Here is a 15,362-nt window from a genome sequence, read left to right as displayed (position 1 = left end):
TGGTAGGTCAATGATATTTGGTATGCAGTTGTATTAGCATTGGCACATCTCATTACCATGGAGATTATTTGACCCTGCCCCCTCAGTTATGGTTAATTGACTTTGAAATTTTGCTTAGTTTACATGTATTAGTTTGTGTTTAGGTTTGTTTAAAGAGAACTACTTATGATAAGTCAATGGTATTTGGTATGCAGTTGTATTTGCATTGGCACATCTCATTTCCAAGGAGATTGTTTAGCCATTCACCTTCAGTCATGGTTTATTGACTTTGAATATTTGCAAAACTTACATGTTAAAGTGTTGCTATTTTAATTTCAACATTTGCATTATCGAAATTACAAAAAAGCGAGACATATCTCTGTGATAACAGTGTATATGTAAGTGAAAATAGGTTTGCAATAAAAGGACATGCAATATTTTTATTTCAAATTTCAAATTTACATTATTCTAAATGCATCATGATTGTCAGATTGTAGAAAAACACAAACCATGAATTAAAATTGATTTAAAATAATGGTTAAAAGTATAATTTTGTTACAGAATATTAATCTTATCTGAAAAAAGTTTGCTATATATATAAACAAATATCAAATGATCATTTTAGAAATACATTGCGCTTCAAGTGCTGCGTCTTTACTAACATTTAACATAGTTGTTTTTAGAGCTAGTTTTGATTGGTCAGGTTTTATTGTCTGTATCTTGCTTTTGTTCTATGGATGGTTCAGTGGTTTCAATGTATTCAGAATATGATGTGTGTTATTCAAAGGGATCTTTTAATGTAATTGTGAAATGATATACATTTGATATTTGATAGTTATTGAGATCGAAAAGACCAATATTAGTGCATTAAGCTTTCAATTTTGTTTATAATTTTCAAAATGAAGTTAAAAAACATTTTAAATCAAAATCTAATTGTATTTGACATGATATGATGCATCTGTAATCGAAAAAAATTGAAAAAATGCATTCTGAATATTAAATTAAATTTAAGCACTCCAAATAAAAGTTAATATTGTACGGTATATTGAATTGAATTTAAGCACAAGTTGAAAAAAATCCAAAAAGTATATACGTACATCGGCTTTTTGTCTGGTTCTGAAAAGCCAAGACGGCAACGAAGGAAGACCTGCAGTAGAAATAATATTTAGTAAGTCTAATGTGAATGATCTGGGTACTTCACATATTTTATATTGTTTTGACCGAACAAAAAAAAAAGATTATTATCTATAATTTCCAATACTTTCATTCAGTCACCTGAAACTATCATCTTCCAGTAATCTTTATAATTCACACATGAAATATATCAAACCTTGGGATAATTTTCAACCTTGGACCTTCGATACTAGGCTGTCATCTATATTTTGTCTACATTCATTAGATGAAACATTCATATGGGTGTTATCTTAAAATTAAACTTGTGTGTATGATTCTCATTGTAAATAGTTCCTTAAACCATTTAACATTGTGAATGTTGAAAATGTTGCATAACCGTTCTTAAAAAATACCCCAGGTTTAAAATTCAAAATTTGTAGAAATGTAGATTCTACCTTTGAATCGAATGTGAGAAGACATTTCTCCACTTTAAACAGTTAATTTTTTATTTAAAAAGTGAGGCTTGAAATTTGTTTTGTTTTCAACATTTTCTCCAATTGCCAATTCAAGTTAAAGGTTTAAATCAATGTTAGTATGACTGAAAGGAAGAGGTACTGTATTTAACTATGCTTCCAAATTTAAGAAATGGTCGATGATTTATTTTAAACAATTCGATTTTGCTCTGCATTTTTTTGTCTAGTCTTGAAAATTAAAGAAACACATAGAAAGACTGTCGACAAAGTTAATTGATTTTTAATTTTTTATTTCATACTATCACCGACATGTTACTGACTAAATGTATCATACAGAAGCCTTTCACTACAGATACTGTGTTTTTCAGTTGTGATGGAAGTGGAGTCCAAACAGGCTGAAATTAAGGGCAAGGGGAGGTAATACCCCTGTTTTACTCCTCGTACTGGAAGTTCCTTTAGTGTAGGCAATTTTTTTAATTATGTCTATTATATGTGTATAAGTATTTATATATCAGATGTCTGCTAACTAGTCTATTGCTATTATATAGAGCTTTGTAAATAAACATTACTGTAAGGAGAGTTCTAGATAATAGTTTTAAAGGGTGGAAGAAATTGTGGGTTACAACCAACTTTTTGGAAATTTTCAAAATATTGGATATGTTTTAACACACTTCTGGTACTTAATACATTATGTTATAATAATCCAGTAAATCATCATGATCGGGGGGAAAAAAATTATTGTTAGAAAAAAAATAGAAAATTTTGTGACAAACTGTATATTTTTATTTTATATATTGTGAATGAAGCAGACATTTCAGTTATTCAAGTGGACAGTGGATTTTTATAGCATAAAAACCAATGTTGAAAAACACTTAACAGCAGTAAGGAATCAATAGCAGTTCCAAGGAAGATGATTAAATAGATCTTGAACCAAGTCGGAAGCTGTACCATGAATGAAATCAGGCAAGTTTATTTAAGCCATACAATTTTTATAGATTCTATAGAAATGAACATCAGTACATCAAAGTACACAAGACAACAAACAATATGATTATTTTTATCTTTCTCATTCATAACACCAATAGCGAGTTCATTTACCATTTTCATATATTTTATAATAAGTTACGAGGTATATGAAAAAAATTATAATATCAAATTATTTTGTCCAGGAACAGTTATCGTCCTTTGATTTTCGTTGTCTACAAATACAGTCTAGTGTGGACAGTGTTACTTGCAATTTTTTTTAATACCCTTTCCAAATTTATTTCTTCCATGTTTTATGCCTCAAATAGCAAGTAGGGGGATGAAATTACACTAAAAAAATTTGGGTCATGAATTTTAAAATAGTGATCGATTTGGTCCAGCTAAAAAAGGTTAAAAATTAGTATTTCGGAAGCTGTCAAAAGAATTCAAGACACCTTAACATAAAATTGTACATATATTGAGTTAGAGCTGATGAAGTTTTCTATAATTTTGATATAATTTGTCCCAAAAGTAGTACACCACACTAAAAATATTATTGAGAAAGCACAGGTGGGATTTTTTTAGTTATCATTTATTGTCCAAAAGAAATGCACTACGAAATAACTGTGTTCTCTGGCCATTTTATCTTTACGGGGAGACAAAACAATAATGTTTCATTCAATGGGAGATTACTTGGATAATTTTTGTGCAGTTGGAAATCAAACCTTTTTCCAGCTCTTAAATTCCTACACAGACAGGACTGATGCTATATTATTGGGTAGTAAGAAACGAAAAAACTTTTATAAAGTTTAAGGATGATAGTTTAGTTAAATTGGAAAAATATATAATTTGTGTCAATTTTAATTAGGGCCCCGCCAAATGGCGGATGCCCTATAGTGATCAGTCTGTCCGTCCTTCTGTTCGTCAGTCCGTCCGTAACAAATAGTGTTAGCTCTATATCTAGAGAACCGTTATGATTTCAAAGTTTATACTTGACATGTATATTAACCAACACCAGAGGGTGTGTCATAATGTATGTACAACTTCCTAGGTCAAAGGTCAAGGTAAAAAACTTTGGTTTTAGTTGACAACCCCATGTCCTATGGTAAAGATCGTGTCCACTCTATATCTTGAGAACCGTTATGATTTCAAAATTTATACTTGACATTTATATAAACCAACACCAGAGGGTGTCACGTGTGTCATAATTTATGTACAACTTCCTAGGTCAAAGGTCAAAGTCAAAAACTTTGATTTCAGTTGACAACCCCATATCCAATGATAAAGATACAAATTTTTTACCACACATTATTCACAGCAGGGCCCACAGAGATGGCTCCCATCTCAATGATATCTAGTTCCTTTTAGGTTATTTCTGGGACATGTTTCATGGTATTTGGAGTAAGGCTTGGTGGCCTACCAGGGCTCGACATTACCGTTTGTCCGATTGTCCGGGACAAGTGGACACAGGCGTCGGGCAAGTGGCTTCACCATACTACTTGTCCGATTGGACAAGTGAAAAATCGATGTCAGATGTAAAACATATCAAATTTAAGACTTATTAATTCCCAAATAATTGAATGATTGTTTTATTGATCATACAAAATGAATTAAATATCCATTGATTGAACGTATTTGAACATGGAATAGGATCCCAGTTACGGCAACCAGTCCGGTAGCTACGAATGTAGTTCTTAAAAAAAATATATAACTTTTATTTAAAATGGTGTAGTTTTATTATTACACAAGTTCTGTAACTGAATGTAGATTTACTTGAAAAGGTAGGTTTCTAGCTTGAATTTCTGTAAAAATTTTGATTGATTTAAATGTAATCAGGCGTCGGTACATAGAGTAAATTGCCTAAATTCTAGCCTTTATTCTTCCCCGGAAGTAGATGGACCTACCCTGTTGTCAATCGAAACAAAATTTTGCAACGGAATGCCGGTCATGAGGCACTGAGATTGTACTTAGAAACTTCGAAACAAATGCCTAACATGAAACAGAAGTCCCAAGGTGGCTATCAAAATTATTTATTGGACAGCACCCCATTTATTTACTATGATTTTCAATTGTTTCAATGGGGGAAATAACTGGGTCCCCGTTCCTGTCAGAGGGCATATTTTGAACACTTCAATCTGCAATTGTAAGCTTTATTTTTGGGTTACATGGATGAAATTTGGGCAGAAACTTGAAAATTCAATAAGAAAAACAATGGTGTAATTATTTTTAAAATTTGAATTAAACTTTTTAAATTAAACAAATTTAAATTTATGAAATTTTTAAAAAGTTTGTTTTTCAATTTAAAGTTTCAGAAGGGGTCACAGTAAGGTCATTTTGATGGTATTATGTATTCATACACTTGTAAGTTAAAATGGAGGGATTTTTCAAAAAATATCAGCAAAGAATATTAGAAAAGAGCCACCTGGCAAGAAATAACAAATGTCTTATATGGGATCAGGGGACAACAAAAGATGGAAAATATGGGCTTATTTCTTTCCAGTATCATATTTCTGGGACCTGGAAAAAGAAAAAAGCCCATAGATTCAGTTTTATGGTTTTTAATTAGTTTTTGATAAGTTTTAATATTAAATACAACACTTTATGCCATTTTATGTGTCAAAAAAATTTGTGTGGGAATGCGGGTCACATTACTGAAGAGCCGCATCACATAAATAACCACAGAATATTTCGTAAACTCAGAAAATCTTGCCAGGGGCTCTCCAATTTTCCAGATTGGGGCCTGGATTTTTTTGGAAGATATATAAGGGGTAGGGCTATAGCTTATATAATCAATTTTAACTGAATGTACAACAATTTTAGACTCCTTTTTAAAGATTTTGGTGGTCCTTAAAAGGACCGTTAATTTTGTCTGTATCTTTTTCAGCAGTAGATGAATGCAGCTATATCTTCCTTTGATTTTGGAACTTTTGAAGAACAGCTTCTGGTAGGTATATTCTTCTTAGCAGGTATTACTCTACCATATGAATGATCGTCCTTTATGCTTTTACAAATGCAGCATCAAGTTTTGGATCAGGTTGCCCTTTTTCATATCTATCTGTCCATTTACTTCGATCCTTTTCTTCCACATGAACCTTAGTCTTCTGTCCGGTGCGTTGTAAATTTTTCTTTTTCCTTTCTGGAGTATTTTGGTTTACTTTGTTCCGTTCACACTCCCTTTACATCTGGTCGAAGTGTTTTAATGAACCTATTGAGATTTTAAAACCAATACATTCTGCTTTTTGTCACAAGGAATAAGCTATACCATTATTCAAATTGTGAATTATTGCCGATGCCCTTCAAATTTCTAGAAAAGTTCACATTCTTTGGTAAGGAAACACTTAGTGCTCCCTGAACAGCTTCACCTTTTTGAGTATTATGATTAAATTTCATTTTCATAAATACTTCTTCGCTAAGTTTCATTTTTAAAATTCCTGCATTATTAACTTGTCTTTGTTATCCATATTCAGGTTGGTTAACTTGTTTGGACCCAAGTACATAGATCTCAGCCACCAACAGTTTGCATGAGTGTCCACCACCACCACACACGTATGAACTAGTGGGACATTTAGAGCAGTCACAAGTATAACAACGCACAGTAGCATTAAGCATTCAGGCAGATCCAGGATTTCCCTCGACATTTGTTAAACTGTAGGAGGTGTCGTCTTGACTGGTTTTAGCTACAAGTGAGAACTTCTCTGCATCTAGCCTCTTCCATTGTATATTAAATGAACTTAGCTGACTGTTTGAAGACTAAGTCTCATGATTTATACCCTTGTTATGGGGTATGCTTCTTTGCATATGTAATTCTTATGAGATTTTTTTTTTTAATTAAAAAATTAATAAAATTAACTTTTTTTCAGCAAAATTTTTTTTAACTAGATTTCTATACAAATAATGAATTTATCTATCATGTGCAATTTACAGAATGTAAATATCTTTTAAACTAAAAAAGTTTTGCTGATTTTAAGAATATTTTCTTCATGAATTTATGATTTTATCCGATCAATTTTCTGGTATTTGAGATGTCATAGATAAGGATCAATAACTCTTTAACTGTTGGATCAAATCTATTGAAACTTTGCACAATAACTACTGAAATGTATATCTTTATTTTAAAAGTGCAGTTTTAAGTCTGGAAAAAAAATTAAAGTCTGACAGGAATAGGATCCCAGTTACGGCAACCAGTCCGGTACCTACGAATGTAGTTCTTAAAAAAAATATATAACTTTTATTTAAAATGGTGTAGTTTTATTATTACACAAGTTCTGTAACTGAATGTAGATTTACTTGAAAGGGTAGGCTTTCTAGCTTGAATTTCTGTAAAAATTTTGATTGATTTAAATGTAATCAGGCGTCGGTACATAGAGTAAATTGCCTAAATTCTAGCCTTTATTCTTCCCCTGAAGTAGATGGACCTACCCTGTTGTCAATCGAAACAAAATTTTGCAACGGAATGCCGGTCATGAGGCACTGAGATTATACTTAGAAACTTCATAACAAATGCCTAAAATGAAACAGAAGTCCCAAGGTGGTAGTCCGAGATTACTCTGACGTCCAACGGCTGTTTTGCCAGACAAGCTGGGGCCGTGGGACTTGTCTGGCAAAACAGCCGTTGGACGTCAGAGTAATCTCGGACTACAAGGTGGCTATCAAAATTATTTATTGGACAGCACCCCATTTATTTACTATGATTTTCAATGCGTTTCAATGGGGGAAATAACTGGGTCCCCGTTCCACATGCTGGCAGCCATTGACCAGGGGAATATAAGTAAGGGGGAAGGAAACCAATGTTAATGCTTCTTCTTAGTATAAGCCTCCTTGAATTAGGAGCACCTCCATATGGAGTTTTACCTTAAATTTAAAAGCTTGAATTAAAGTATGTTTCATTTGATTTTGCTTTTATGCATGACATTACATTAAAAGAGGTTTTATTCAATAAGATCTATATATTATCAAAATAATAGGTTAAGATGTAAAAATTAAATAAAATCTAAAAAGGCAGATTTTCTCACTGAAATTTTGTATGTACTTCATGATCAAGTATCAATGTATATAAAGATCAAAATAAAATTTATAAAAGCTTGTTTTGCCGCCATCAATAAATTAAAAAGGTTTAATTATATACAAAGTGGCCAGGTATATTTACATCCTTGGTTTAACCTTACCACTACTAGAAGAATGAATAGGTCCATAGGAGAACCTAGTGATTTGGGAAGTGATGATGATTTAATTATCGACACATGATAGTGACATTCAGTCAGAGAACTCAGTCTTGCAAAAAATCTTTCAGTCTTAAATAATAAAATGAATTTTGATGTGGTATTCTTTAATCATTGTTAATTACTGAGTAACAAACAAATTCATATAACATATAACAAAATGCTCCCTTCATTAGGTACAATGAAAGCTCAAGTGTTATAAGGGCATATCATCAATATGTAAGATTTTCAATTATGAATTCGGACAAGCGAGTTAAGAGTTCGGACAAGTTGATTTTCTTGGTTTATTATACTATAAAAAAAATATAGGGAAAATAATGTGCCCTGAGGATTGAAAAAATATGTAATCAGTATCGTTATAGGTTACAATAAACCTTTATAAATATAAGGAGATGTCGTATGATTGCCAATGAGACAACTATCCACCAAAGTTTAAATGAAGTGGATGACATAAATTATAGACAACCAAACAGCTTCAACAATGAGAAAAACCCATACCGTATAGTCCACTGTAAAAGGCCCCGACATGAAAAAATGGGAAACAATTCAATAGAATTATGACATACATGAACCAAATACAACCACTGAACTACAGGCTCTTGACTGGGGACAGGCGCATAAAGAATGTGGCGATGTTAAACATGTTTGTGAGCGCTCAACCCTGCCCTAACCTGGGACAGTGGTGTTCAGCACAACATAAGATCATTGGTTTACAATGTTATATTCTCACGGCTATAATGCCATATTGCTGTGAAAATATAACAGATCAATTGAAGCACCGATAGTTTTCTTAAACAAGTATATGTTATTAATATACTGTTTTGTTAAAGAAATCTTTCGTGCTAGGATTGATATGTAAAAGGAATAAATCAAACAAGTATATTTTTATGCCTTTGCCGTATTGGAGGGGGCATTAAGTGTTACCCTTGTCCGTCTGTCTGTCCCGTCCATCTCAAAAATTGGTTTCCATTCTCTAACTTTAGTTTGCATCAACCAAATGTTATGAACTTCTACACAATGCTTATGATCACAAAACGATCTATGTGGAAGTTGACTCATGCATATTTACAAGTGGGGGCATCTGTGGCCCATAGACACATTCTCCATTTATTTTATTATTTGTTTATAGGCTGATGTAATGACAATGATTTCATGGTGTTGGGAGTAAGAATTGGAGATCTGATACTGCTAACATGTTGGTAGGTATACAAACTTTTTTTAATCTATTAGTGTTTGATATCAATTTAATAATGGTTCAGGTATCAGAAAAGATTGAATTACATGGAGATATTCAGCTCCAGAGGAAAGAGGGTATATGATTGTCCAAAATGGTAAAAATACTGCCAAGCTTAGAAAAGAGAAATTGTTTTTGACTTTTTTTTCTATTTGTCAAGTTTTAAACTGAATACCCACTAGATTTCGTGAGTAATAGTGAACCACAAATTTTAAATGTTCAACAACGAAGTACCAATTTTCTATCAATCGACTTTCAATCAAATATCCACAGAATCCAATTTTTCCTCAATCCCCATGATTGTTGAATATTAAATGAATCCACAGAAATTCGATTTTCCCTCAATGCCCATTAAAATATCTGAATCCACAGTAGATTATTTTGAGGAGTTTAAATAACTGATTCAACTTTGTATTACAGGTTAGCATCACAGCTTGTCCATAGGGATACTGGCTGGGGTAGCATTTGGATCTGTTTCAAGGTGAGAATATATTTATTCATCCACATACAAATTTAATCAATTGATGAAATCTTGTGGACAGTTTAACTTTCTATAAATCTTTATTGTTTGCAATTTATATCGTCTTGATATTTTCTACTGTTACCTTAATAGATGTAAACAGATATTTTTATAGTTGAGAAGGTTTATAGTCCTTTTTAACTACTTTCACTTATTCCATCTTTAAACTTTTGCCAAATGACCATGTACTGAATCATAAAGAGAATCATTGTTTTTATGATAATAAAGAATTTTGTTTACTTGTAAAGGGGAGATACCCTCACATTCATTTGCAAGTGCTGTTACAAAGATAAGATGTCTTAATTATATTAAACTTTGCTTCTTATTCAGTTTTGTATTTCTTTCAATACAAATTTCCAAAGAATTCATTTCTTCAGTCAATATATGGAGAAAACAAAGTAAATGTCATAAAACTTGAACTAAACAATGAAAGTTTATCAAAATAGCCTGAATTATTTTACCATGTATGTACATTTTTCAAATTTTCAGCTTAATAACTTCTGCAATTGTCTGAAACTCAATGAATGATTTATGCGATACCGGTAATAGTAATTTTAACACCTTGAAAATCAAAATTGGTATATTAAGATTGCTTTCCATTTTATAACAAATTTAGCTGCACGATTTCTATTGCAATATTTTTTGGTAAATCAATAAATTTGAATAGAAAACAAGTATTTTTACATACAACAATATCTGTCTATTTAAAAGAAAAATTGCCACTCAAATATTTAAACATTACCTAATTCATATATTTTAACATTACTTAATAACTTTGAATTGTCAACAAATGAAATATTATTTTATTCCTTTTACAGGTGTGTTCCTGCTGCTGCCTTGTGTGTTCAATCCTGTGGACAATAATAATCATGCAAACCACATATATGTTGCATTTTTGTTTATTAAAATCCTTAAGTGATAATTCTGAAAGCCAAATTATTAATTTTTTAATGCTATTATTTATTTTCCATTTACTGTAAACTCACAAATTTTTGTTTTTTAATGCTGTTATTTATTTTCCAATTATTGAAAATTCACAGATTTTTGATATATTTTTTTTACTGAAAATTGCTACACCGAGATAGATTTTGCAAAAATAAAATTATATTTTAAATTTTGATAGCATTATTTATTTGCAACATGTCCTTAATGACAATAATTAATTTAAATAAATGCTTGCAAATTTTTTTTGAATTTACAGTATAAATATGTTTTCATTATTTATATATGCATGATATTATTATACATTGTATTTTGCTTTATAATAAACAAAATTGTATAATAGTTGTTATTTGAGAAGTACCAGTGTACTGTTTTACAAAGCATCCATTAGACTTTCATCAGTTTACAGACGTCATTATTGTGAACCAAATGATACTTTCCACAGATTCACTTGAAAGTTACCTGTCGATTTAAACTTTTGTAAGTTCTTTTGTCCCATCTAATAAATATAATAGCTATTGTTCTCTGTGGAGTTATTTCACTGGGACCTTTAAATTTCTTCTAAGAGAAATCTATCACTCATTGATTAATTTACCTGAACAAAAAATCAAACTTTCAATGGTGAAAATACATGTACCAATACTAAATAAGGACTCACAAAAACGCATGTGATGTTGTATTTATTCAATATCAATAATACATTTTCAATTTGTTCAATATAATTAACACTTATTCAAAATTTAAAAGTTGATTTATGACAAAATTTTCAACATTGTTCCTATTAAAATTTGTCTTTTTGTGTGTTTGACAAATAAGAACTAGAAAATGACGATGTTTAGATCAAGGCCTTCTTAAATGTATTCTATAACTAAATAAACAGCTGCGCCACGAGCGCATGATATGCTCGTCGTCTTGTGTGTGAGGTTTTATGCAATAATCATGAATAGTTTCTGAGATACGGCGCGACATGTGAAAACTCCCCTTTTTTTTAATAAAAAAAATCAATAACTCTAAAATAAAATTTTGAATCATCACCAAAAAGTGTATACAGATCTTTAGATTAATATAATTAAGAAGTGTGTAAAGTTTTAAGCAATAATCGTAAATCGTTTTTGAGATACGGCGCGACATGTGAAAAATACATACCGTGGGCCCTGTTTTAGTTACACAAAGTTCCGTATCTCAAAAAATTTTAATCTTATTTTCATCAAAAAGTATACAGATCGTTTGACCATCATAAGAAACAACTATATTAAGTTTCATGAAATTTCGATAAGTTCTCAAGTTGAGGTGGGACATGTGGACGCCGGACATTTGTATACCATAATACGTCCCGTCAAAATTTTGACGGGCGTATAACAAACACACAAAAATTGCAAATTTCAATAGGAACAATGATAAAATTTTTGTCATATGATTAAATCAATGTTATATTAAACAGATTGAAAATATATTATTTATATTGAAGAATAATACAACATCACATGCAGTTCTGTGAGTAATAATACATGTATTTTCATCAATTTAGAAGATCACTTTTTAACTCGGGTAAATTAATCAATGAGTGATAGATTTCTCTTAGAAGAAATTTAAAGGTCCCAGTGAATAAACTGCATAGAGAACAATAGCTATTGTTTTTATTAGATGGGACAAAAGAACTTACAAAAGTTTAAATCGACAGGTATCTTTCGAGTGAATCTGCGGAAAAGTATCCTTTGGTACGCAATAAAAGTTTTGCATGTTGGCACAGTGAAACACAGTGTGTCTGTTGAAGATGATGGTGTTTGATATGGATAGGTTTGTTTAAAAATAATATGTTCCACAGGGCGCAGGTTGATACGACCTGAACACTTAGGGCACTAGTATGATACAGCTCAGAATTTTGATTGTGATGAAATATTTGACACAGCATACATAGGTTTCTGACAAAAAAATTAGAATGAATGTGGTCTAAGAACTTAAAAATTTGAAATTGGACATTTACTTATTATGGTCCAATATCCAAAATATAAATGCATGGTTAGATTCAGCATATCAAAGAATTCAATTATTGATGAAATCAAACAAAGCTTAATTTTGGACCCTTTGGACCTCAATGTGAACCAATTTGATAGTGAGCCCAAAATCCAAAATCTAAAGACATGGTTAGATTCAGCATTATAAAGACCCCAAGAATTCAAGACTTGGAATTAAACCCGGGGTCCCCATTCAAATTGGTCAAGAAATACTGTAAATTCAGAAATTATTGCAATTTTTTTTAAAATGGACAAAAATGCGAGATTAATTATTGTTATTTCATGAAAATCTGCATACATATCTTTGTATCAGATATAAGAATACAAGTTATTATTGTGATACTCAATCAGTTGGATCATTTGCATTAATAAAAAGTTCGCAATTATTTCTGAATTGACAGTAAGCAATTTATACAAAGTATTAGAAAAGTATTATTTTTGGTCCTTATTCATAAACGGTCAGGGCCATAATCCCCAAAATTAATCCCAACTTTTCAGTTTTGGTATGGAACCTAGTGGTATAATTTCATAGACTTATACTTGGGAACTACCATTTGATTTTTATGGGGGGCTAGGATCGAAAATTTTGTCCTGCCTTTTTATTTTTCCCTCTATTCGGTCCTGCCTTTTTTTTTAGTTTATCCTGACTTTTTTTATTAAAATAAATTGTCATCCTGCCTTTTTTTTTGCAAATAATCTCATACTGCCTTTTTTTTTACTCAAAACTCCTGTCCAGCCTATTTTTTTCAAATTTCATCCTAGCCCCCCCTCCCCCCCCCCCCCCCTCCCCCATAAAAATCAAATGGTAGCTCCCTTAAGTTATTGTCTTGATACCAGAAAATCCTTGTTTTTTGCCCCTTAATTCCCTTTATTCCGATGTTGTGTTTTGTGTACTATTGTTTGTCTGTTGGTCTTTTTCTTTTTTAGCCATGGCGTTGTCAGTTTATGAGTTTGAATGTCACTCTGGTATCTTTCGCCTCTCTTTTTCAACGGTTTGGGCCATTACCCTCAAAATCAATCCCAACCTTCCTTTTGAGGTATAGAACCATGTGGTACAATTTCATAGAGCGTCATATTGTGTACTTACTAACCTTTGAACAGTTCTATATTTGAAGATTATTTTAGGTCAAAAGTTACCAAAGCTATAGTTCGGCAAGGTCACATTTTAACGTGGCCTACTCTTCACCTTCCTCAAATTTCATTTAAACCTCGCTTTGAATTTATATGTTGTGCTGGATGTATAGATACGAGACACGTCCTATCGGAATGGAAACGTAAAATCCAATGCCTCATGCAGGCAAATGCCACGCACTGCACGTTAAAGAATCCTTGTAATATCTCCTTAAGATGTCTGTAATTATTGGTGGCCTGTTGTAAGGTAAAATTTCTGCCCTATCTCACACATCCTCTTTCAAAAGAGGCAGTTTATATTTGTGCTAACAAGCCTTGAAGAATTGACGTATTTTGTTTTCGTCCTGAGTATGCAAGAAATACTGCCACTATGTATTCAACATGAACAAGAAACATTTGTTCTTTTATGCATAGATGTACTGTGATCCACAAAATTTGAAAAGTAAAATAACAAAAATACTGCACTCCAAGGAAAATTCAAAACGGAAAGTCCCTTAATATATATCAAATGGCAAAAATCACAAGCTCAAACAATACAAGTATATTACGGGAAATATACATGGGATCCCTTTCATTTAAATAAAAGTAAAATAACCATGACAATAACTTAAAAATATTTTCAGTGAATCAGTTTAAAGAGGGTCGTAATGGGGGTACCTTCATGACGAATAACGATAAAAAATCTAGCCAAATGACGTTAACGATAGTTTTAAGTGCATGATGATAAAATGTACTGTACACTTTCTTTATGACGATAAAGCAATGTACTGATATTGACTAATCATGTTAAATTCTTTCCAAAAAAAATGGTAACGATAAATTATTTGAGACCTCTGATGAATCACGATGAAATTTTAACCAATTTGATGTTAACGGTAGCCGAATATGACCGTTTGACGCCTGACGGTAAAGGGCATCCCTACCCTCTTTAAATAAGGGGAAAATAAACATGGGCAATAGCGAAATGAATATTAGTTCTAGCTGCTACTACTACTACTATAACAAAGAGAGTGGATTAGGTGGCTGCCTTGATAAATCATCTGGGAAAGATTTAATTTTTTTTAAACTGTGTCAAATATCTATGATATAAGTAAAGAAAATGCAAATTTAAAGTCACCTAAAGGAAATTTGGAAATTGAATCAAACAAATATTTAATAGGATTTGAAATTTTATGTTAGTTATATTTTTTGTATCCAAGTTACACATACTAAATTGAAAATAAGTTTTATAAGTATCAACAAAATCAATAATGGCAAAGTGAAATATCATCATGATCATAGTTTTGAATTTTTGAGAATCAAAGATTTATAGAAATGTTTTCAATTAAAAAGGATCAATAAAGCAGGTATTGAGTACAGGGTTGAAGCATTTATTTTATACCTCCGAGTAAAACTGGAACCTGATAGAATGCATAGCAACGTGTAATAACATTGAATCTATGGATTCATATGTTCAACTATACCACTGGATGTACCAGTAGAATAAAAATTTCTGGACTGGTAATCACAATTTGTATAAAGTATAAAGTATATGAAATTAAAGAACACTGTGGTAGTATATATAGCCGGGCCATGCTTTCAATGGGGATGATGCGGCTTTATAGCTTGGCATATATACTTATTGACGTCATAATCACCATGTAAAACGCCATAAGTGAGTGTTTACTGTATACGATCGAAGTAAAAGGCAGAATTTTCTTGTTTCAGGGGGGGTCAAATGTTCATGGGATTCAAAATACCTTATATGACAGATATTTAATTGACAATTTTGTT

The 15,362-nt window shown here is 31.5% G+C and overlaps 1 long non-coding RNA gene across 4 annotated transcripts; it reads left to right on the top strand.

The window, feature by feature from the left end:
* The first annotated feature begins 4,314 nt into the window (after positions 1-4,314).
* LOC127736070 (uncharacterized) lies at positions 4,315-10,777 on the top strand. 4 transcript variants are annotated; one of them, XR_007998787.1, is made up of 6 exons: positions 4,315-4,541; positions 5,413-5,472; positions 5,996-6,211; positions 8,877-8,946; positions 9,402-9,462; positions 10,320-10,777. It is a non-coding gene; the product is annotated as an uncharacterized LOC127736070 (long non-coding RNA). The 4 variants fall into 4 exon arrangements; XR_007998788.1 differs by lacking the exon at positions 5,996-6,211 and having other exon boundaries at positions 4,321-4,541; XR_007998789.1 differs by lacking the exons at positions 5,413-5,472; positions 5,996-6,211 and having other exon boundaries at positions 4,325-4,541.
* Positions 10,778-15,362: the final 4,585 nt, after the last annotated feature.

This window comes from Mytilus californianus, unplaced genomic scaffold, assembly GCF_021869535.1.
Source record: "Mytilus californianus isolate M0D057914Y unplaced genomic scaffold, xbMytCali1.0.p SCAF_3, whole genome shotgun sequence".
Lineage (NCBI taxonomy): Eukaryota > Metazoa > Mollusca > Bivalvia > Mytilida > Mytilidae > Mytilus > Mytilus californianus.
Note: the sequence above shows the minus strand (reverse complement) of the source record. Positions and strands in the feature narration are given on the sequence as shown.